The sequence below is a fragment of the Pteropus medius genome, unplaced genomic scaffold (assembly GCF_902729225.1).
Source record: "Pteropus medius unplaced genomic scaffold, Ma_sr-lr_union100, whole genome shotgun sequence".
In the NCBI taxonomy this organism is placed as follows: Eukaryota; Metazoa; Chordata; class Mammalia; order Chiroptera; family Pteropodidae; genus Pteropus; species Pteropus medius.
The window spans coordinates 16,877,095-16,899,838 of record NW_024340701.1 but is presented as its reverse complement, the minus strand read 5'-3'; the positions used below and the strand labels follow the sequence as shown (position 1 = coordinate 16,899,838).

The following is a 22,744-nucleotide window of genomic DNA, read 5'->3' as shown; positions in this document are numbered from 1 at the left end:
TTACTGTGCTGACAGATATGGGAGGGAACTTCAGACACCATCAGATACATCCCACACCCTTGGGAACTAGGGAGCTTGGAAAATTCTGTCCTGGCAAAAGCCTCTTTGAACAATCATCTGAGCACTCCTGACTTAAGCCAAGATGGAGAATGGATTGTGTGGGAGCAGCACCTTGTGTAAGGTAGCACATGAGTATGCCTGTGTGTGCATGTGCACACACCAGCAAGAGCTGGGCTGATGCTTTGTGCGATATTTCAGAAAGTAGCAGCAGCAGCACTTGGGAAGTTGAAAAGCTGAAACCTGTGAATCAATCCAAGTACAAAGCTCTCAGTTTCTAATTCTGTACCTGTTTCCAACACCTTGGGAAAAATCAATCTGTGCAGAACCTCACACTCTTGGCATTTCTGATACTCAGTTCTAGGAAGTTGCAATAACAGCAGGTGTCTAAACCACCGATTTCTTTTAGAAGGTCCTACAACTTCAGGAACTTTTTAATGTCTATACACAGAAACACTCTATAAAAAGCTAAAACTTCTGTCTCCTATAGGCTATGGTTGAAAAAGGCCCAGGGTACACTTTTATTCATTGTTTCAACATATGTTTATCAAGCATCTACTATTTGGCAGGCTATAGGCATACAGAAGGAAATAAGACCAAAAAAATACCCTGCCTTCATAGAGCTCACATTCTAGAGAATTAGTGAATAAATAAATTATATATTATGTTAGATAATATAATAGGAGAAAAATAACTCCCCCGAAAAGGCAAAAGTGCTACTGCAATTTTATATAGGGTATTCATGGAAGTTCTCACTGAAAAGAGGACAGTTGAGCAAAGCTCTTTAGAGTTGGGGGAATCAGCTATATGAATAGCTGAGAAGACAGTCCCAGGGAGCAAGAACATCCATGAAGCAGAAACATGTTGGAAAAATTGAGGAACAGCAAAGAGGCCAATGTGGCCAAAACCAAATGAGCAAGGGAGATTGTAACTACAACATGAAACTAGTGAGGTACTAAAGGCCAGATTATGTAGATCCCTGTAGATCATTGTAAAACTTGGGCTTCACTCTGAGTGAGATGGAGAGTTCTGAGAAGAGGAGGGACTTGCTCTAATTTAGGTTTTAAATGGATCATTCTACTTGCTGTGCTAAGAACAGACTATAGCACAGGTGGTGGGAAGAGTTGGTGAATGTGAAGATATATCAATAGAAACTATCCAATCTGAATTACAGACAGAAAAAATACTGAATAAAATAGAGCCTCAGGGACCTGTGTGTTTTAGCATTTATGTCATCACAGACCCAGAGGAGAGAAGAAAGTGCACAATGCAAAATAAGAAATTGAAGAAATGATGGCTGATAGCTTCCCAAGCTTGGCAAAGGACATTAACCTATGTATTCAAGAAGCTGAGTAAACCACAAATAGGACAAACCAAAAGAAATCTATGACTAGACACACAAGAAACTGGTGAAAACTAAAGATGAGGAAAAATTCTCAAAAGTTGTCTTAGAAAAATAATGTATTACCTGTAGGGGAACAATAATTTGAATAACTGCAGATAGCTCACAAAAATGATGGAGGTCAAAAGGAAGTGGCACAACATTTTTAAAGTGCTAAAAATACTCAACATAATTCTAAATTAAGCAAAAATATACTTTATAAATGAACGAAGGTGAGATAAAATATTCTCATGATGAAAAATTAAAATAATTTGGAGCCAGGAGATTGCTGTAAAAGAATTGCTAAAGCAAGTTCTTCAAACAAAAGGGAAATTATAACAGAAGGAAACTTGGAATATCAGAAATAAAGTAAGAGCAACAGAAATGGTCAACATCAGAGTAAATATAATTCCTCTATTTGAGATATTTAGAATATGTTTGACACTGAAAGCAAAAATTATAACATTATCTTCTGGTATTTTAACATAAGTGAAATATGTAATGTATAAGAGAAATACAGCACAAAAAGACTTTAAACAATGGTAGATTTTGTACATTGCAATTGAAGTGGCTAAATATCAATTTTAATTTGATGATGAAAAGTTAAGTATATATTTTATAATATGCAGTAGTCCCCCTTTATTTGTGGTTTCACTTTCTGTGGTTTCAATTACCTGCAGTCACTGCAATCTGAAAATATTAAATAGAAAATTCCAGAAATAAATGATTTATAAGTTTCAAATTGTATGCCATTTCAGGTAACATGATGAGGTCTCACACCATCTCGCTCCATCCATCCCTTTGGTGTATCCACGATATATATCCTGTCCTCCCATTAGTCTCTTAGTAGCAATCTTGGTTATCAGATTAACTTTCACGGTTTCATGGGGCTTGTGTTAAAGTAACCCTTGTTTTAATTAATAGTGGCCCCAAAGCACAAGAGTACTGATCCTGGCAATTCAGATATTTCAAAGAGAAACTGTAAAGTGATTTCTTTAAGTGAAAAGGTGAAAGTTCTAGACTTAATAAGGAAAGAAAAAAATTATTTCGCAATGTTGGTAAACTCCATGGTGAGAATGCCTGAAATTACATATAATACTGAACCTTATATATACTATGTTCTTCTTGTCCATATATACCTATGATAAAGTTTAATTTATAAATTAAACAATTTCATGGACAAAAAAAATCATTTACATTAATACAAATGGTCTTGGAATGTATACCATATAAAGGGGAACTAGTATACCTAGAGCATCCAGTAAAATAACTAAGTGTGATATAGTCAAAATCACAAGAGATAAGTTAAAATTGAATACAAAAAATGTTCAAATACCACTATGACTGAATACAATATTGTATCTTGGATTGAATCTCAGAATAGAAAACTGAGATGAGTAGAAAGATTGGTGAAATCCAAATAAAGTCAGAAGTTTAATTAATAATAATGAAACAATTATTGGTTTCTTAATTTTGACAAATGTATCATAGTAATATAAACTGTTAACATTAGAGGAAACTGGATGAGGGATATATAAGAACTTTCTGTGTTAACATTGGAACTTTCTGTAACTCTAAATTTTTTCTAAAATAAAAACTTCTCATAAAAATGTTCAAATAACCCAAAATTAGACAAGAAAGAGAGAAACAAGAACAAAAAACAGAGGAAAGAAAAAGAAACTGAAGAATAAAATGGTAGAATTAATCAAAACGTTAATAATTACATTAATAAAAATTACACCAATGAAAAGAAAGATGGTCAGACTTGATTAATAAAAGACTATATATTGTCTACATGAAACTCATTTCAAATATAGTAATACAGGTAGGTTAAAAGTGAAAGAAAAAAAAAAGATTTACCATGCAAATACTAATCAAAAGAAAGTTGGAGTGCATCTATTAATGTCAGATGAAAGAGATTTCAGAGCAGAGAAAAATTATTAAGGATCAAGAGGGACAGTACATTATGATGAAAGAATCAATTCACCAAGAAGACATAACAGTGCTAAATGTGCATGTACCTAACAAAGAGTATCTACTACACAAAGCAAAAACTGACAAAATTGAAAAGTGAAATAGACAAATCCACAATTATAGTTAGAACTTTTTCAACATTCACCTCTCAGAAATATATAGAACTAGTTGACAGAAAATCAGCAAGCCTATAGAACTGAATAATGATGTCAACCAACTGGATCTAATTGATATTTATAGACCATTCTGCCCAAGAACTGGAGAATATGCAGTTTTTTCAAATGAACAGAAACATTCACCAAGATAGAGAATATTCTACAAATCTTAACAAATTTAAAAGAATTCAAATTATACAAAATATGCTCTCAGACCATAATAGAATTAAACTAAAAATCCATAATACAAAGGTAACAGGAAAAGCTCCAAACACTGGGAAAGTTAACAACATACTTATAAATAATCTTTAAATCAAAGAGAAATTATCAAGGGAAATTTAATATAGTTTGAACTGCATGAAAATAAAAATGCAACATATTGAAATTTGTGTCATATCTATAGCAGTGCTTAGAGGGAAATTATAGCATTAAATGCTTACATTATAAAAGTAAAGTTCTTAAATAATAACCAACAGTTTCCATCTTAAGAAATTAGAAAAAGAACAAAACTAATCCAAATGAAGCAGAAAGAAGGCAATAATAAAGAAGAGATATCAATGAAATGGAAAACAAGTAAAAAATAGATAAAATCAATCATACCAAAAACTAGGTGTTTGAAAAGATCAATACAGTTGATAAATTTCTAGCAAGACTGATGGAGAGAGAAGGAGAGAGATGGAGAGAAGGAGAGGGAGATGGAAGGAGGGAGGGAGAAAGAGAGAGAGATAAGATAAATTTCCACTATTAGGAATGATAGAGGGGATATCACCAAAGACCCTGCAAACATTAAAAGAATAATAAGGGAATAATACGAACAACTCTATGCAGATGCATATGAATTTGATAACCTAGATGAAATGGAGTGAGTTTTTATAAATCACAAATTACCAAAACTCACCCAAGATGAAATAATCTGAATAGTCTCTTACCTACTAAAAATATTAAAGTCCGAGTTAAAAACCTTCCAAGAAAGAAATCTCTACTAAATATTTAAAGAAGAAATAACATTGATTCTATATCTTCCAGAGAAGAGAAGAGCATGGAATGCTTACCAACTCATTTTATGTGACCAACATTCCTCTGACACCAAAGCCAAAGAGAGTACAAAAATAGAAATTTACATACTGGTATCTCCCATGAACATAGACACAAAAATCCTCAATAAAACATTAGCAAGTTGAATCCATCAATATATAAAACCATAACGCAAACAAGTGGGATTTATTTCAGAATAGCAATATTCAAAAGTGGGTGAATATAATTTACAGTATTGACAGTCTGAAGAAGAAAAACCACAAGATCCTATCAATTGATGCAGAAAAAGCACCTGATAAAATTCACAATCTATTCATGATAAAAATTCTCAGCACTAGAAATAGAAGGGCTCATCCTTAACTTGATAAAGGTGTATCTATAAAAACCCTGCAGTTAACATCATACCTTCTGATGAAAAATGGAACGTTTTCTTCCTATGATGAGGAACTAGGCAAGGATGCCCACAATTACCAACCCCCATTCAACAACAGTGAATTAGGCAGTGCAATAAGGCAAGAAAAAGAAATATAGGCATATATGATGGAAAGGAAGAAATAAAATTACCGTTATTGTCAGGCAATGTGATTGTCTACATAGAAAATCCCAAGCAATCTTCAAAACAAAACAAAACCTCCTAGAACTAATAAGTTTAGCAAGGTTGCAGATATAAGGTCAACATACAAAGATAAACGGTAATACTATGCACTAGCAATGTACAATCGTAAACCAAAAATTTCAAAAGCAAAACAATTTATAATCACTCCAAAACAATGAACTACTTAGGCATAAAATATAAGAAAATATGTACAGGATCCGAATGCTGAAAAATACAAAGCAGTGATGGTAGAAATGAAAGAAGACTTAAAGAATTGAAAAAATGGAGTGATATACCATGGTCATGGATTGTTAAACTTCGACGTAATAAATGTCAATTCTCACTAAAATGATTTCTAGATTTAATGCAACACCAAGTAAACCACAAAAGGATTTTTGTACATATAAACAAGCTGATTCTAAAATTTATATAGAATGACAAAGGAACTAGAATTTGAAAAAGAATAAAGAATAAAGAAATCATACTACTCGATTTTCAAACTTAATAGCTACAGTAAACAAGATAGTATGGTATCGGCAAAGGGATAGACACATAGATCAATGGAGCAAAATAAAGCATTTAAACATAAACTGATAGTATGACCAACTGATTTTTGATGAAGTTGCAAAGAGTGGGTACTGGCCCCCATTGGCCCCTGTAGTCAGGGCAGAGTTGGGTGCAGGGAACCTTGCATTGAAGGGAATCTAACTCTCCTCTTGCATTCTGAAAAGAGAGCTGTAGAAACTCATACTTTTCAGAAGCAGGCAATGAGAAGGAGAAAAGTGTTCTCAGCAGAGGAAACTGGAAGGCCCTGCCATGACTGAGGAACGAGGAGGCCAGTGTGGCTGGGGTAAAGGAAAAAATAGGAGGTGAGTACAGAGGTCACAGAGGGCCAGATACAGAGGGCTTTGGCAGCCCCTGGGAGGACCTGGTTGTTTCCTCTGCTGTGTGCTATAGGAGGGTTTTGAGCCAAGAAGTAATACAATATGATTTAGTCTTTTAGTAGCCTCATTCTCACTGCTGGATTGAAAAATGACTGAACCAGGGGAAAGGGGTGAAGCAGAGAGAGCAGTTAGAAGGCAGCTGGGATAATTCAGGTGACAAATAATGGTGGCCTGACCAAACTAGTAAGCAGCGGCAGTGAGCAGAAGTAGTCAGTTCTGGACATAATTTGAAAGTACAGGTTGTAATGTATGTGTATGTGTGTGTGCTAGGGGTTCTGATGAGAATTTCTTAGTTTCGGTAAAAAAAAAAAAAATATCTGAGAAGCACTGTTCCTGGAGCAATTATATTTCCTCTCCATTCTGTTCATTCAAAGGCTGACTCAGAGGCCTAGCAACTGCTTTAGGCCTCTGGATGCCAAAGAATCGAGTGTGTGCCTGTAATGGGTGAAGTAAGCAGAAGGCCACTGTCTTGGCTTCATCAGAACCTCTGACCTTTTCCTCTGAGGTCTGTGAAAGAAGAAGCCCCTCAGCTGGCCTGCTGGATGGCCTGACATCATGGGTCCAGCCACACTTTGATAGACTAGACCCATTCAACGGAGTTTCAGATTGCAAGTGGATAAGTTTCCTTTACTTCATTTTATAGATAAGAAAATTAGGTATGGAGAACTATGGTGATATATCCAGTATCCCAGATCAAGTTGATGGTAGAATATCACTTTCTGTCTGTTGCTCCAACCATGCATGGGAGGTGCTCAGGGCCGATGGCTGTATTCCAGTTCTTGCTTTCCTTACTGATCTTATCTTTCTAGACAGCCCAGAGGCCTTCCCTCATGAACCAAGCCAGCTGTGCAGTGACTGGGGTGGTGGTGCAGAGAGTTTATGCCCTCAAGTATTCTGCTTATTAAGGGGCCCCTTGACCTCCTGCCTGCAACTTCTGAGCTTCGCCTGACCCAGGCAGGGCAGTAGGACAAACAGGGGCAAACTAGACTGCTGCTTTGAAACAGAGCTGAGGATATGCACCTATTATTATTTTAATTTTCAGGCTACAGTGTTGTTATAGATTTAATTGTGTCTCCTCCAAATTCACATGTTGAAGCCTTAACTCCCAGGATCTCATAATGTAACTACATTTGGAGAATCTTTACAGAGGTGATCAAGTTAAGATGAAGTCTTTAGGGTGGGCCCTAATCCAGTATGACCAGTGTCCTTATAAGAAGAAGAAATTTGGACACAGACACACAGAAGAAAGATCATGTGAAGACACAGCAAGAATGCAGTCATCTATAAACCAAGGAGAGAGGCCTAGAAAAGATTTTTCCCTCAAGGCTGTCAGCCCTCAGAAGGAACCAACCGTGCTAACATTTTAATCTGGGACTTCTGGTCCCTAGAAATATGAGACAGTGTATTTCTGTTGTTTAAGTCACCCAGTCTGTGATACCGTATTATGGCAGCCTGAGAAAACTAATACCATAGTCATCTTGTTTTCTTAGGTTGTAGTCCAGGGCATGATAAGTGTGGTCCATCCTAGTCCAGGCCTCATGACACCAATTAATGGTCAGCCACAGAGGCAGACTGGGCCATGGAGTGGGAAGTAGAGAGAGGTCCAAGTAAAATACTTCCCACAGCCTCTGCTTTCAGCATCCTTCCTCTCTCTTGCCCATTGCCTCATAGAGCCAGTCATAGGCAGTCCATGAGTGGCTGTGGGAGACCTTTCCAGGCCCTTCCACACTGCTGGAAGGAGAGTCCACAGCTAGAAATTGTGTCCCTGGCACCTGAAAGCAGCTGCAAATAGGTGACAGAGGAAGGGTTACTCCATTGGGACAGCTTTCTCTCTGGGATCCCAAGGCCAAGTTCTCCTGGGGCTGGCCCAGAAGCCTCCTCTGCTTATCTCATCAAGGAACCAGAAGACACTTCAACTGTGGGTGCACCTGTTTGGCGCCTCCTGGAGAGGAGCTGGGGGCTCTTTTTAGCACATACACCCTTTCCTCTCTTTCTGTCTGTCTTTTTTTCTAAATACAAGAAGGCAGTTTCTTCTGTACCAGGAGTGAAAAGTGGGAGGAGGCCAAGAAATGAAAGGCTTGGAGAGTGTTACACATAACAGTGGGTGTATTTTATGGAAAGCAGCCGACAATCAGTGTTTGCAGACGCCTTTTATTTTATATTATTTCCTCATCTGTTCAGCTTTCTTGGGCGAGAGCCAGAAAGTTAATATTCTCAGTCAAAGTCGGCCTTTTATCTGTCAGGTTCAAAATGAAACCAAGTCGCTGGGGTTTTAAAGCATCTCAGCCAAAAGGCAAACACACTTTATAGCCCAGGGGCTGTTGCTGTGGCTGCCACACCTGTGAGAAGCTCCTACTGAGGCCCTGTTACTGGGGCTTTTGATTACAGGCTGCTGTGACTCCTTAACCAGGATATAAGTCACCCTCAGGAGCCCAGCCTGGCTGTGGCCTTTTGGTGTCACCAGCACATGAGCATGGTGCCATCAGCCAATGCCCAAGTCACCTCGGGAAGGAGGTGGTTAACCCTTGCCTGAGTCCTGCTTGTGATCCTGAAAGGAGTCTCAAGGAGAAGTGGTCTAAACAGTGCTGTGGTTGTTTGAAAACATGCCTCCAAATTTTCTGACAGTCCTCCCCAACACACACACAAGAAAAGGTGAAACAATTCCCCTCCCTTTGCATATGGGCTGGCTTTCAAGACTCACTTCTAACAAATTGTTACAAAAGTAACAAAAAGAGATGCTGTGTGATCTCCAAGGCTAAATGATAAAAGGAGATACACCTTCCACCTGGCTCTCTCTCACAGGACACCCACCTTGGGAGCCCTGAGCTGCCATGTAAGAAATACAGTGTTCTGAGGCTACCACGCTGTAGAGACTATGTGGAAAGACCACACAGAGAGACCAGGAGCCCAGCTATGCCAGCCCACAGCTGTTAGTCTTCTTAGCCCAAGAACTAGTTAGAGAAAAGGCCTTTGAGATGTCCCCACCTCTAGCCATGTGACTTGTGCAGCACAAGAGACCCCCAAGTAAGATCTGCCTTGCTGAGCCTAGTCACTCCAGAACCATGAGAGGTAATGATAAAAGTACTGCAGCTGTGTTAGGTTTAGGGTGGTATGTTATACAGCAATGGATAACCAGTACATTGGCCTTGTCCCTTCTGATTTTGTCTCATCTAAAGCAAAATTATAAAAGGTAGGTCCTTTTCTGCTATGCAAAGCCTCCCTGGGCATGATAGCTTGCAGGAAGAGGCCATTGACAGGTCAAAAAGCCTAAATTCCAGTTCTGATTCTTCCTGACATACCACCTTGGGCCACTTTCTCAACCCTTCTGGGCCTCAGTTTCTATATCTATAAAATGGGATAGATAAGACTAGCTTCACAGAGATGTTAGGAGGGTTAAATGAGATGATAGATGTAACTCCTAGATTTCTCAACACCCTAAGATGTAAGATCTATAAATCACACATTCCTCCGCATCACAAGTGTATTGCAGGAAGATATATACAACCCATAAAAAGTGTAACATACATGCAAGTGTAAGAGGAAAGGAGGCCCTTGTAAAATATAAGAACTACTCAGAAGCTCCTTCTTATTTTTATGCTCTATCATAGTTACATGGGGGCAACCAATGAAGCCATTCAGCCATGGAGATTCTGGAAAGCCCATGGCTTTGTGGCCCTCTCCATTAAACCCTAATCAAAGTGAGGGCCTCTTTCGTCAAGTTGGGGCCTCCTCCCGGTTTAGAAGCCACTTAAAATGCAGTGGGGTGACCCTCGGGATAGAATTGCAGAAACCTCCCTCTATCAATTACACTCCACCCAAACCCAGATGCAGCTGGACTCAGTAGCATATTTGGGGATCAATTGAAATTGGAAATAGGCTATGCAGGAAGGGATGAGGAGTAAGAATTTTACCTCATGCTATGCTGCCCCCACACTTAGTTTAGACCCAGAATTCTGCTTACCTCTCTGAGTGCTCTGCCCTCAGCACCCACCCATTGGCACTTCTGGGAGCCTCTCCCTTCCTTACAATATGTCTGCTGCTAATAAAAGCATAAATGCTACAAAGCACTTATTACAGTAATATTATCTTTATATTATCCCAGCATTACCAGACTGTGTGCAGGGGCTGGGGAGGCAGGAGACCCTCTTCGGTGCTGTCAGTAATCGGAGGAGGCAGTTTAGTTTAATGATAATGACTTACACTTACATAGCTGCCCTCATCCCAGAGGACCCTGGAGCACTTTACAAACACACTCTCACTCTGAGCCTTTCTAACAAACCTGAGCCGCAGCAATGCTTATAAATAATATATAATCTGAGTGCCTCTATATACTGCAAATGTATGATATAAATATGTATAAATGTAACAAATATAATTTTTGCATGTTACATTTCTAATCTTTACAAAAATGCTAGCCCATCATGGGTGTGCAGCCACAAAACAGACTCACAGGATGTGAAGTCCAATAAATATCGATACCATGCAACCACTTACAACAGGTACCAGCCTGGGGCTTTTAAAAGCTAAGGAAATCATTCAGGGTCTATGTTCACTGGATTTCTCTTTCACTGGAAAGGTCATTCTCAGGTCAAGTTCCTTCAAACAGTTCTAGCTCAGATATGGAATGCACAGATATGGACAGTCCTGGATGCTCATCAGGGCTGATTCTGAAGCTTTGATGCTGGTGCTGTGTGATCATGTACAAAGCAGAAAGCTTAGCTGGGCCTCAGCATAATTGGATATAAGGCTCTATGGTAGCCAATCTTTTAGGCTCTTGCTATATTAAAATTATACATTAGGCCTTTTGCCATGTGGATTTGTAGTACTTCACTTTAGAGTAGGCAGAGATTACTTCCCCACCCCATGGATTGGGATTTGGCCACGTTTTATGATTACTATTGTTATGTAACGAACTGCCCCAAAACTTAGTAATGTAAAACAACAGCCATTTTATTATGTTCATGGATTCTGAACATAATAAAATGGCTGTTGTTTTACATTACTAAGGTCAGGGCACAGGAGGGATGGCTTGTCTTTGCTCCGAGATGTCTAGAATCTCAGTTGGAAATATGAGAAGGCTAGGAGTGACTCAATGGCTAGAGGTTAGAACCATCTGAAGGTTCATTGTCTCACATGTCTAGAGCCTGGGCTGGACAGCTAACCAGAATCTTCAGACAATCTCACAACATGGTGGTCTCAGAGTAGTCAGACTTTTTATGTGGCAGCTCAGGGTTTCAAGTGCAAGTGATATGGTGACAAGGTGGAAACTGCATCATCTGTTATGTCCAGTCTTGAAAACCAGTGCCACTTCCATTGTTCTCTATCATTGAAGGAGTCTCAAGCTCAGCTGGACTGAAGGTGAGGGGAATTAGATTCCACTTTTCAGTGGGAGGAATGTCGAAGTCACAATCATAGGGCAGAGTATGGGATAGGATATATTGTTTGGCCATCAGAATCAGTTTCCTATGCTACATAACAAATTACCACACACTTAGTGACTTACCATCATGTACATTTTTACCATTTCCGTGGGGCAGGAATTTAAACACAGCTTAGCTAGGTCCTCTGCTGAATCTCATAAGGCTGTATTCGAGGTGTCAGCCAGATTGAATTCTTTCTGGGGCTTGGGATACACTTCCAAGATCATGTGATCACTGGCAGAATTTAGTTTCTTCATCCGTAAAAGGACTGTGTTAAGCATGGTAAGGATCAATGGTAAAAACACATGAAGGTACCTGGGATACCAAAAAGAGCTACATAAATAATCCTTATTATTCTCCAACTAGATTTTAAAATTCCTGAAGTCAGGGCCACTGTGTTATATTCATTTTGAATGTACCATGGAGCCTAGAGTATAGCTAAGCACATGGCTGAGTCTCAAGAAATGCTGGCTGGGTGGATGTGTTGAGGGTGAATAAATAGACAGGAGCTTTTGAGAGCATATCAAGTAATATGAGGGAGGAGATATCTGGCATGTCTATTACCATCATATATATAAAAGCTGGCCTTTGGAATTAGATATAGAAGATTTATTTTGTCTCCTTGCTCTGAAAGACGGTCTGAATGCCTCTGTGGAAAGGTACAGAATGGTGCTTATAGTAGAGCCTTTCAAGTCAGATAAACTTGGGTTTGAATGCTGCTTCGGTATTTTTCTAGTTTAGTGATCTTGGGCAAGTTATTGAACCTGTGAACCTTCAGGTTTACCATTGGTGAAATGAGGGTTGTGGGAGAAATAGAGAAAATGTATATGAAACTACTCACAGGGCTCATGTAGATGCCTGTTTAGCATCGGCTAGTATTATGAGGGGTATTAAGGTACAATGTGTTCAAGCTCAGGCTCCAGAACCATGCTACCTGGTTCAAAGCCTGGTTATACTCTTTCCTGGCTATGAGACATAGGGCAAGTCTTATAACCTCTCTGGTCCTCCTTTTCCTTGAATGTAAAATGAAGATAATTTTATATGCTTCATGGAATATCTGTCAAGAATAAATAATATATATAAGGTACTTAGAATAGCATAGGGCCCATGGAGAGTACTCAATGAATGTTAGTTGTTGTTGATTTTCTATATCATTTGCTTTTCTTCCTTCACCTCTTCCTCCTTCTCCTTTTCCTTTTTTTTTTTCTCGTTGTGTATTAGTGGGGTCCTTCCTGTTAGCCATCTCAATTCTTTGCCGCTTGTATTGCAATAGCCCTGAGGTGCCTCAGAACCTCCCCGATTCAGTTAACAGACATTTAGCCAGGGGGAATTAAGTGTTCCTGAGCACCACTCCCATCTGGGCCACCCCAGTATCCCCCTAGCCACTTTCTGGAACTACACGGAAACCAAGGAACCAAAGCTGATGCCTTCCTCTCCAACACTCACTTCTACATCATCACCAAATCCTGTCAGTTCTCCCTCTAGAGTCTATCTGGAACCTGTCCACAGCTCTCCAACCCCATGACACTACGTGGTCCCAGTCACCATCATTTTTCACCAGGACACAGCCGTAGTCTCTAACTGTTCTCACCCTTGCTCCTACAACCTACTCTCCACTCAGTAGCCATACTAATCAATGTCATTCCCCTATGCCAATGGTTTCCCACTTAATTATGCACAAAATCCAAACTACTTAGTATTGCCCTCAGGGCTCTGTGTCCAACTCTTACTTTCCTCCCTCACTTCTCAACAAGCCAAGCCCCTTTCTGCCTCAGGCCCTTTGCATCTGCTGTCCTTTATACTCAAAATGACCTCCCCATCTCCCACCACCCCCAGAAAAGTCCTCATTCATCATTCCTCAGCCTAATTTAATATCTGGAGAGAGGCCTCCCCACCCATCACTCCTCATCTAAATTAGGTCCCTTTGTATCTTCTTTGACATCCAGTTCTGTTCCTTTGTAACGCTTACCATAAGTTATCATTACATATTTCTGTGTTTATTGGACTTCTGATCCCCGCATTGGACTCTCAATTCCATGAAGGCAAGAAAGGCATTCCTAGCCAGACATATATTTGGCCCTCATTATTTGCTGAATGAAAGAAAACATTTACTATTTCCTACATCCTTTATGAACCTTTATAAATAAACATCTAATACTTATAGCAATTCCTACTGAGAAACAGGCTCAGAGAGGCAGAGAGAAATTTGTCCAATGTCACCCAGCTCATGAGTGGCAGAACCAGGAGTGTGGCCCATGGCTGTCTGATATCCGAGCCTTTGCTTTCTACTTAGTAGCTGGGTACAAGGCATCATGCTGTGTGGTTTAGACATCTGAAATGTGCAGACAGGAGGGAGAGATCTGTGCCCCTACATGGGGTAGAAGTAAAGATGGGGGTTCATTCTGGTTTCCTATTTACTTGTAGTAACTTAAATAGTATAGTCTGGGGTGGCAGGCACTGCAATGCACCATCCAGATCCCCTTTCAGGAAGGAATTGCTCCCCAACTGTGGAAAGTACTATTCTTAGATGGCTTTCAGCACTAAGCCCCTTCAGAGATAGCCTCAGCTGCTGAAAACAGCCATAGCCAAGACCATACCACTGCCAGGGCAGCCCATATTCAATGGCTGAGGTGAGACATAAAGTTTTGTCCATTTTGCCTCAACTCATTGCAACTCTGATGGGCCATCTAAGCTCCAGAGCTCCAGAGCTCCCTGCCAGACAGTGGACAGGACAGCTTTCCCTGGGCCTATATCACAGCTGGATGTCTCCTTCTGCCCACTTCTGCTTCCTTCCCCTCCATCCCATAGGTATCATTCCCAAGGGCATTACCTAATAAACATTTCACATACTAAATTCTATCTCAGAGTTTACATTCCGGGACATCCAACCTGAGACATACAGTATTCTGCACCTTCCCATCCCCTATTTAGCTTTTGCATATAGTTTATGCATTTTTACCAAGAGTGACTCCCCGCCCCCCACCATTTTTTTTCTCTCCTGGAACAGAACAATCTGTTGCTTGCTATGGAATACTCATTCCAGCACAAGAGGTCTCCAACTTGAGCATGTTAGAGGACTTGCTAAAACATAGATTTCTGGGCAAAAATTATTAGAACTCATGTCAAAAGTTGATTGGGAGTCTACAGCCATGCCACCCTGAATAAGCATGATCCCGTTTGATCTCAGAAGCCAAGCAGGGTTGGGCCTGGTTAGTACTTGGATGGGAGACCACCTAGGAAGACCATGTGCTATAGGAGTAAAAAATAAAAAAAATAAGGGCTTGTAAGCTGACAAGATCCTTGCAATCTGTGAGGTCAACCAAGGGTTGCCTCGCCTAAAAAAAAAATAAGTTGATTGAAGGTATTGTCTAGGCATTCCAGACACTCTCACTGTCACTGTTATAGACTGCACTGCCCACTGTATCTTCAAATTAAAATAGTATTTTCATAATATAGAGGGATATGTCATTAATACCATCGACAAAATATAAGCAAATGACAACAACAACAACAACAACAAAACATAGATTGCTGGGCCCCACACCCAGAGTTCCTGATTCAGTGCATCTGGGGTGGGGCCTGGGGATGTGTATTTCTAACAAGTTCCTGGTGATGCTACTGCCCTCCGAGGATGTGCTGTGAGAATCACTGGTATTAAGGAAGTGAGAAATATACAGATTGTGGTTCTTATCTCAGTTCTAGTTTCTGTGGTCCCTTGGCAAGATAGCCCCACAAAGTATGAGAACTTATATTTAATTATGTTTAAATCATCAAAAAGAAGACTGGCCTGAGTGGACCCTTAGGTTGGGGAGAGAGGCCAGGAGAGTGAACACAAATAAGTTGTCCTTGCCCTTTAGCTACCCCAAGTTTGCACCCAGCCAGGACTCTGACCTCTATTTCTGTTTTGCATTCAACTTCCCTCCCTCTCGCCCCACATTCCCCTGAGCAGCACTTGCTCAGGAAGCTATCTCCCCAGGCACCTGTGTACCAGACAATATGGTCAAAGCCACTGAGTGTTCTAATCTATTCTCCATGTCCCTTAAACTGAAAGTCTCCAGAAGGGGCACAAGAAAACAGCCAAGAGGTAGGCCAAGGCTCAGAGAACTAATTGAAGAATGACTCCTCTGCGGGGTATTAATACCTTGCAAAAGAAGTGAATCTACTGGCATTTTTTTAGAGTTTAATAAAAATATATATGCACCGTGAGAAAATCACAGCAATAATTCTTTGCACCTTTGTTCCAAGAAGCCCAAAGCACTCCCCATATATTATCATATTCATTATCCTATTTTCTTCACGTTTCTCATTAATTTTTTTCTGAGGTGGTATATTAATATGAAATTCTAAATCATATTAAGGAGACCAGGAGCCCAACTCTTTCTTCTCACCCTAACTCCACCTTTCTCTTCTCCTCTTTCCATCCATCATCCTCACCTCCCCTCTCCTTCTTCCACCCAGGGGAGGGTAAGTCAGAAGCTGGGGGATGGTGTTAGGAGATTCCAAGAGGGAGAGTGTCAAAGTGCTGCTTTGCCAGTGGGCTATTCTCCCAGGCCCCTTCCCCAGGACCACTGGATCAGATCAGGACTCCGATGTCCCTCAGGGAAGGGAAGTTGCCTTGTAGCCCAACTCTTTTCACTGGGTGTAAAACCTACTCTCCCCCACCTACCTCACATGCAAGAGGGAAAGAATCAAGCTCATTACAGATATTATCATGCAGCACTTCATATTTCAAAGGGCTTTATAATCACTAATTAGTTATTGCCAGAGAATATGGAAATGGCACCTTGTTGGAATCCTGCAGACTGGAGGCCAGAGTCTTCAGTGTTGTGTTATTCCTGCAAGAAAGTCAACCATCTGATTGCCTGGTTTGCTCAGGTACTCGGGAATGTAGCTAACCACAGGGTAGAAGGCATGAAGCTTTTAGTCCTGACCATTGTGGTTCTGAGTGGATGTTCCCAGGTCACTGGACTGGATTCTATCAGCTTCTATCAGCTTAAGAGAGCCCAGAGATGTGCTGATGTTTGGGGTGGAAAAGAAAACATACACCTGAAAATTAAAACAGCATCATAGCCAGAGAGGCGACGAAGCATACCCTTCTCACTATGCTGAGTTTATTTCCTGCATTGTGGCTGAAATGGGCCTGAGGTTCATGCTGAGGCCATGCTGTGTGAACAGCAATGGTGAGCCCACTCTGGAAGCCTCCTGAAGATCTCAAGGGCACACAGGTGTTTGATCAGATTCTGAAGCCCCTTATTCCCATTCCTTTTTAGCTAAGGAATGGCAACCATAGGGCTTGAATAGACGTCAAGGGAGTCTCCCCCTCCCATCCTTGTCCTGTATTTACTCCAACCTGCCTAACTCTGCTCTCGAAACGATTCTTGAAGAAGGTTAAGATCTACATTCCGCAGCTCCCTCCAGAGAAAGAAGGGGCAAGGAGCAGCCTCATTCACCCTGGATAACCTTGATTTCATCTGAATTTCATTATAAATCTGCTCAGAAGCTGGAGTCACAAGGGGCCTCCAGGAGGCGGGCCCTGGCCAAGCTGACTCACTCAGCCTTCTTGTGGGGACACTGTCTTGCATGAGAATGGAGGATGCAGGGACCACTTTTCTTTAAGACTCATCCCTCCTCTTTCCTGTAAAAGGAGACTGAGGAGGCACTATCTGAAAGAAAACTATAAGCAGGGGTAGCAAATGTTTTCCATTTAGCAAAGCATGCCCACACAGACCAGAAAGAGGTGGGACAAAGGCTGGGGAGGCACTCCTGGTTGAACAGAAATTCTACTGGACCCCTAGGGAAGCCTTGGGAAGTTCTAGCAATGCTCTAACTCCTGGGGAGTGATGAGAAATTTCAAACACAGATGTCCCCTGCTTTCTTCTCTTCCTGGCAATGGGACATGCAGAGGCCACTCAGTCATTTTCTTATACTTCCCTAATAACTCCAGTATTTGTGCCAAAGCAGAGCAAAGATGAGATGGAGATGCACATCTGCTGGAATTAGGTTTCAATCTGTCTTCTGGAAGCATGTGCCTACAATACCCAAGACTTTGCATCTGAGAGAGTCGTTTTGCCTGTTGTTGGAAGGTTACCTATTGGAAGCTGCCTGTTCTTAGAGCATACTTGTGCTGTGAAAGAGATTGATGTGCCCCTGGACCCAATTTCTCAGCACTCCAGTGTGAGAAAGAACCTCTCCCACCCTCGCCCTTGCCTGCATTGCAGATAGCAGCACTCATAATGAGAATGCACCAAGGGCCAGTCTATTTGACAGAGACAGGGGTCTGGGGGTGGGGCATTGGACCACACAGAGAGGTTTCCCAAGGCCTTTGGCAACAAACACTTATGTAGTCTGTGTCCTCCTAGGACATGACAACTGGTCCCTCCCACCTCTCTTTCCTCTCTCAGTTTCATGCTGAAGAAACTGGCTGGGAGGTCCAAGCCAAAGCCTTTATTTAGTACTTAAACTGCCCCTTCATGCCCTCTTAGTGCCTCTCCCCTCACCTGAACCTCCTTTTTTCCTGAGGTCTCAGCAGTCAAAGGTGTCTCTTCTGGGATAGAGGTGGGTAAATCTGTCCTTCATGATTCCTAGGTCAAAATGGCCTTCCTCTCCCTCCTACTACCCAGAACTTCCGTGAGATTTCCCAGTCTCAGTCTTTCTTTTTAATCCGGCCCCCTTTCAACAATCCATGTAGACAAAACACACCTCTACTGAGGAGAACCAGAGTCTTAATTTTTCAGTTCAGACAACAGCTGGCAGATGGGCCCCATGAAGCCTGGGTACAACCAGCCTTTAGTCACCAAGCTCTCTGGCTCCAGCTTACAGCCACCTGCATCACAATGAGAACAGAGTGCCAAATGAGCCTATAGGAAAACTCCTTTCCTAATCTGCTAAAGTCTACTCCACTCCCTGTTACAGATACTGCTGAGTGTGCAGGTGCACACCCACACCCAGACACACTCTCTCTCACACTCCCAGACATGCACACACACATGACCACATGCAGGCTCCCTTGCACAATGACACTTGTATGCTCACTTGCACAGGCACAGTTACTCTCACATCCATGCTCAAACACTCACATGCACTCACGCATGCATGCTTATTGGTATGCTTACGCACACTTGTATACTCACTTACATAGGTACCACAATTACATAGACATACTTACACATGCACTCTGGCTCATACATACTCACACACTTTTTCTGGCTGTGTCCTCAGCCCTGGGATACCTCTAGATTTAGATTTAGATTCTATAACAAATAAAGTAACTGGGAGTGATGATGGAGGGAAAAGAATGGGACCATTCCTTCTGCCATCCCAATTGCTATTCCTTTAGCTGAGCGAGTGGCAGGGAAAAGTGGAACCAAAAAATCTGACAAAGAAAGAAAGGTGAGGGAACGGGAGAGGGCAGGGAATAGAACTGAGGAGGGCTGTGGGAAACACAGTGCCTCTATAGGGGGTTGGCGAGAGTGAAGTGAGTGGTGCTAGGTGACTGACCTCATAGTTCCTCTCTGACCCCAGCAAAAAGGCAAAATGTAGGGAAAGTAGAAGTTTGAGGGTCGGGCCCAGCTCCTGTGGGGCCTTGGGCCAGGAGGTCACTTAAATCTCTCCAAGCCTTAATTTTCTTATCTCTAACATGAAGATAATGATACTTGCCTCTTAAAAGTGCTGGGAGGAGGGGCAATATTGTTTGTAAAGGGCTTGGAACAGAGCAGATGAAGGCCTCAAGAAATGGCTGCTATTGCTATAGATTCCTAAATTAGAAAGGATTTTGGAAAGTGTCAGTTCTTGGCCCCATTTGTAGGGAACTGTTCGGGACACATGGTGATAGTTTCTTCCCTTTACAACAAAGCCATGCTCCTTGTGACTCATTCCAGTTGACCAGTTACCAGGGTGATGGTGCAAAGAGTGGCAGTGGTTATAGGTTACTCTGTCACTGGCAGGAATGGAAGGGCTGAGAAGGGCTGTGGGGCAGCTCCTGGGACAAACCCCAAAGAAAGGAGAAATCCACTTCTTTTCTTCTGCTCCTGAGTAAATAGGTTTCCAATGGCTTGAGGTTTGGTCAAACCACTAAACAGGAACGGAGACAGAGAAATGCGCAGGCATGCAGCTTATCAATGCAGTGAAAGCGTAGAAAGAAACTCCCAGCTTTGTGGTCACCTGTCCTAGAAAAATTGGGCTGCCTTCCTGGCTGCTGTCTTGAGAGGGTGGTTCCAGATCATTTCCTCTTCCATTCTCTGAGCCTATGGGGCCATCTTGAACAGCAAAGTACTGAGCACAAGGAGGCTCTCAATGTATTGGTTAAGATCCCAGACTATGGAGCCAGACCTCCTGTGTTTGAATTCTGGCTCTATGACTTACCAGCTGTGTGACTCGATTTCAATGTGCTTCTGTTTCCTCATCTGAAAAATGAGAAGACTCAGCTGAATGCCAGACACATGATAACCACTATCGCAATGTTGCTTCTAATGATTATGATTATATTCCTTGGCTACTTGCCCTGCATGGGGAACACCACTCAGAAGGGGAGTGGGTCAACTATGGCCTGGGGCTCAGTTGCAGCCTCACAGGAGGCCTGGTTCAGCCTACGAAATAAGTCCCAGGGAGCCTGCAGGTCAAGCTATCTTTCTCCATCAGAATCTCTGTAGGTCTTGTTTCACCAGGAGATCTGAACCTTCAGTTCAGGCTCACTTCTCCCCTTTCTCTCCCTACCAGGTGTGCTCAATTAGGAGCTTTCCCACCTGTTTCTTCTCCATCTCCCTGGCTCCAGGCAGCAGCAGCTCTCTCTTTAGCCCCTGTTTTCATAAACAGTGTTTCTAGCACACAGAAATGCCAAGAGTGCAGGACCAGAGCCTGACTGGAGTCCTGGCTCCATCCCTTACTAGCTTTTGGCCCCAGGCAAGTCATATAACTTGCCTGAGACTCAGTTTTCTCATCTGACAAATGGAGATCAAATAGCTGCCTACCCTATTCCCCAGGGGGCTTTAAGAATCAAACATGAATGCTTTTAAAGGCACTCTGTAAGCTGGAAAGCACCAAGCAAGCCACCCACTACAAATTTTCATTCTCTTTTTGTCCTTACTCTGTTGACCTATTGTTCAAAGTGAGACTGTTAACTTTTCTGCTTCTTCTAGCAAGAGTTTCTCTTTCCTAACTACATCTGTCAGATATTACTGTGTAACAAACTACCCCAAAACACAGTGCCTTAAAACAACTGTTTTTTCTGAGTCTTTGGGCTGGCTGTGTGCCTCTACTGATCTGAGCTAGATTTGCCTGGCCTCATTTATGTGCCTGTGGTCAGTTGTGTGTTAGCTAGGAGACTGGTGATTTGGGCTAAGCTCTCAAGTGTCTGAGGCCTCAGCTGGAACAACAGAACAAACTCAGTTCTGCTTCACTTGTCTCATTCTCCAGCAGGCTCTCTGAGTTCTGTTCTCATGGCAGAGATACAAGAGCAAGAATGAGGAAGCCAAATCATGCAAGAATGCAGGAAGAAATGTGTATATACTTCTCAAGGCTCTAATGGTGTAGTTTGCACATTCTTATGAGTGTGAAAGTCCATATGTGCCCTGTGAAATTCTGTAGGAGGGGCACCTACCTCAGCGCTCAGAACTTGGCCTAACACCTCCATGCCTGCTTGAGCACTCTCATATGTGACCATATATATCTCCCTTTTGAATATTTCTCCCCTTTAAATGTAGGGCTTTTATGCAGTACATAACCTGAACATCTTTACATGGCAGCCCTGAGAGCACCTGTGTCAGAGGGAGTACACAGAGTTCTGACCCCCTCACAGCCTCATTTTTTTCATCTGTAAAATGGAGCTAATGGCTGCTTTGCCTCTTATAATGAGTATCCACATAAATAACATGAGCTAATTCATATGAAAGCAGTTCTTAAACTGTGAGCTCCAGAGATGTAAGTTCTTATTACAGATAATAGTAGAATCTGAGTAGATAAGTTTTAACCATGGAACCAGGGAATAAAATTCAAAAGAAGGGAAGAGGGTTTTCAGTGGAGGGAGAGAGCTAAGAAGGAAAGCTGAGACCTAGTAATTAAGAAGTTCCAGGAGAGCTGGCAGAGGGGAACCTGGATAGGGGCAATGGGTAAGGGGTTTCTTTTGGACCATGGCAGGCCTAAGGGAGAGAAGTGCCCAGGGGGAAACTGGGTCAGCAAGAATGAGGAGAACTTAAGGGAGCCAAGGCTCCAGGCCTTGTTGCTTGTACAAAGGACTGTGAGTATGGGGCCAATGCACATTTGGCATCACTGTTCATTTCTAGTTTCTGGCAGGCAGGTGGATCCTCAGCTCATTCCTTTGCTGAGCCATTCTCTGGATCTAGCTGCCTGCTGGCAGGCTCTTCTCTAAATCAAAATAAACTGATCCCCTGAGGCGCCCTGGTCTTCCACCCAGCTCTCCCTCTGTGCCATCCCCTGAGCTAGACTATCTGAGGAAGATCCAGGTACTACCTCCAGGTATTCCCAGGTTTCTTGCAGCCCCCACATCCCTGGAGCACTAAGCATGGTCCCCGAGCCTCAGGGCCTCACATCCTGCTCCCCTCCTATAGCAAGCAGTGAGGTGGGGAGCACCCTGAAATGAGAGTCACCTTCTCTAGAAAAGGGCAGAGTGCACAGCTGAGATGACAGCCCTCTAGTAGGCAGGGGTGGAGGTGAGGGGGTAGAAAGGGGCAGGAAAATAAAAGAAGATGAAGGTGAGAAGAGGGAGAAAAGGTGATAGGGTGGAAATGGAGGCAGAGGAAGAAAGAGGGGGAGAGAAAGGGGTAATACAAGGCAGAAAGGAAGGGCAAAGGTGATAGGATAGAAGGAAAGGGGAATGGGAAGTGTGGAAAGGAAAGGAAGAAAAAAAAAGAGAAAGATAGCAAGGAAAATTGTAAGGGAGGGAGAGAGGAGACAGTGAGGAAGGAGGAGAAAGGAAGGTAAAGTGGAGTGAAGGGGAGGGAGGGTGGAGGCCAAGCTATGGAGAAGGAAATGAAGGTAGGGGAAGGGAGAGCAACAAGGGAAAAAAGGGAAGAGAGATAGGTAGGAGGAGGAGGAGAAACAGGACAGAAGAGAAAGGAAGAGGGCAAAAAGGAAGAAGAAAACAGGATGGGAAAGCTTTGACTCTGCTTCTTGTCCTTTATGACTCCAGTTCCCCAGCACCAACTCCCCCTACACACATATTTCTATGA

General features: G+C 42.2%; 1 pseudogene; it reads left to right on the top strand.

Moving 5' to 3' along the window:
- Positions 1 to 14,700: 14,700 nt before the first annotated feature.
- On the top strand, positions 14,701 to 14,819 carry LOC120623054 (uncharacterized; annotated as a pseudogene).
- The last annotated feature ends 7,925 nt before the right edge of the window (positions 14,820 to 22,744 follow it).